This window comes from Zalophus californianus, chromosome X (assembly GCF_009762305.2).
Source record: "Zalophus californianus isolate mZalCal1 chromosome X, mZalCal1.pri.v2, whole genome shotgun sequence".
NCBI classification, from domain to species: Eukaryota; Metazoa; Chordata; class Mammalia; order Carnivora; family Otariidae; genus Zalophus; species Zalophus californianus.
The window spans coordinates 118985297-118988222 of record NC_045612.1 but is presented as its reverse complement, the minus strand read 5'-3'; positions in this window follow the sequence as shown (position 1 = coordinate 118988222).

Below are 2926 nucleotides of genomic sequence, written 5' to 3'. Positions count from 1 at the left end.
ACCCGGTGTGGCCGACCATCTTCATCTTCACTCCTTGTGCTTGGCTTCTTCAGAAGGCATTGTTGAGTGATTCCTTGTAGTTTGTGTGTGGCCCAGAAACACCTTCCAACTGGATGGTGGCTTCCAAGCTGCCACTGTGCAGAGTGGCTTGGCCCGGCTCTCCCACTCGCATCCCTGCCCAGCCTTGGCGTGGCCGCCCGGACTTGTCTCCCCCGCTGCTCCCGCATCTTACTCATGATCACGGACTGTTCTCATTCTGGCTCTTCCTGATCTCCTTCTTCTTATTCCCCTGCCTCCTCAATGTGTTTTTTTTTGGGGGGGGGGAGTTGCTTCCATTTCCTCCTCGGATTCCCAGCAGCCTCAGGCTGACAGCGCGCATGGTGTGGCAGGTTTTCCCCTCTTAGGCCATTCTCCACGCCGGCCCGGCAGCTGAGAGCGCCGGGGCATCCTTCCCAGGCTCTTCCCAGGCCCAGGGCCAGGAGGGAGCATTTCTTTGGGTGGACTCTTCCCAGCCTTTCCGCTGCATGAGGCTGAGCCATGTCGTGTGCCTGTTGGTCCCGAGGAACAGCAGTCGGTGCTCTCTGCGCGTGTCTCCCTGGTGGCCCCACCACCTGTTTCATGGTCACTCGGGTTGATGGACTCAAGCCCAGCGAGTGAGCCCTCTGTGCGATAAGCTGATGAATGCCTTGGTGGGAGAGGGTCTCAGTCTCTCTCTGCCCCTGGCCTGCCCGACAAGGAGCTCCTCCTCTGGGAGCCTCTCAGGTTGTTTGTGTCTCTGAATGTGACCGGAAGCCATTTGGTACAATCAGCTGGGGACGGTCGTGAAAAGACGGGCTCTTGACCTCTTGAATCAGAGGTTAACCTGTCAGGGAGTACGGATTGTAATGAGTTTTTTTGGGCCACTGCTACCCCAAGTGTGGACCCGTACCTGCAGGATCAACCTCTCTTGGGAGCTTGTTAGAAATGCAAATCCACAGCCTCATCCCACCTCCTGAATCAGCTGCTCTAGAGGCACCCCCCCCCCACTCCCACCAGGTTCTGGGTTAAAGCAGTGTGGTAGTTTCTTCTTGCTACTGTGACAAATTACCACCAGCTTAGTGGCTTAAGACAACACAAATGTATTCTCCTACAGTTCTGGAGTCCAAAAGTCTGAAATCAGTTTCGTTGAGATAAAGTCATGGATTCAGCAGCGCTGTGTTCCTTCTAGAGGCTCCAGGAGAGGATCCGTTTCTTAGCCTGTTTCAACTTTTCATGGCTGCTTGTATATTTCTGGGCTTGGGGCTCATTCCTCCATCTTCCAAGCGTGTCTCCGCTTCTGACCCTGTATTTCCTTCTCTGACTCTGACTCTCCTGCCTCCCTCTTAGAAGGATGTTTGTGATGACACTGAACCCACCAGGATAATCTCCCATCTCAAGATCCTTCACCTAATCACATCTGCAGGGTCCTTTTTGCCATATAAGGTACCATTCACATGGTTCCTGGGATGGGACGTGGACATGTTTGGAAGGGGGACATTCTTCAGCCTTCCACAGGCGGTATCCCAAAGGGTCCTCATCAATATGTAACTGTGTTACCCGAAAGCCAATGGGCCAGTGTTTATCGAGGGTCTGAACTGTGCCCATCTTATTAATGTCTGCAGTTCCAAAGTTCAAAGGTAAGTGAAAGGAATCCCTGAGAGTCTCTCGGAATGAGTGCTTGGGTGTTCTGAACACTTCACAGAGATTGTCTTGATGATTTCTCAGGACAATCCGGTGAGCAGTAAGGGTGGTTAGATCATCCCCAGACCTGCTGACTCAGAACGCACATTTTAACAAGAACTACTACTTCAGACAATCAGCAAACACAAGCAGTGCTACATTGTCTTAATTCTTTTCTATAACGAAAAAGCACCATCTTAATTCTTACGATGGTTAAAATGTGTCAAATTATTCTATCCTAAAAGTAATGAAGCTCAGGATGCCTGGGTGGCTCAGTCAGTGAAGCGTCTGCCTTCGGCGCGGGTCACGATCCCGGGGTCCTGGGATTGGGTCCTGCATCGGGCTCCCTGCTCAGTGGGGAGCCTGCTTCTCCCTCTGCCTGCCCCTCCCCCTGCTCATGCTCTTTGTCTCTCTAACAAATAAATAAAATCTTTAAAAAAAAGTAATAAAGCTCATTATAGAAAAATGCTGAAAAGAAATGAAAAATACCACCTGCCCTCTCAACACCCTAATGTAAGCACTATTTTTATATGTGTACATTTCCACATATCTACGCTGTGCATCCACATCACACTCTTCATTCTGTTAGAAGGCTTTTTCACTGAACCTGGTCTAAACATAGTTGTACCGCCATTATGTCAATAGCTTTATGGCAGTGGAATGGTTTATTTCACCATCCTCCAATTTGGGGCAATTTTTCCCTAATCTAAGCAATTTTGTGATAAACATCTTTGGTGCACATAGCAGTTGGTCTCCATTGAAGACTATGTCTTTAGAATTGGATTTCTAAGAGTGGAATTACTGAGTCCTTGGTAATAAAAACTCAAAAAAGCACATTTTAAGATATCAATGGCACACTGCGTGTGTGTGTGTGTTTTGGTGTAAGCTGGGAACTTGTTTTGGGAGCACATAAATCTAACCTTTTGCATCTGGATTCCACGACAGAGTGATAATGTCTCACTCCTGCCTCTTGAACAACTGGGCCTGGGTTCAGTCTGTGACAATGAGTCTAGCTCTAGGAGATGCCTGGCGACATTGCTGTGAGGAAGCACCCGCTCCCAACCTGGGATTTCTGTCCTTCTAAGAAGGCTTGGTCATCAGCATCATCCCTGACAAAGTGGGTCATGGCACGTGCTCACCCCTGTGGTCATTTATGCCAATGGGGCTGGTTTATGGAAATAGAACGGTGCCGATTTTAGCTGTTTCTCAGTGGGGTAGATTACATGCA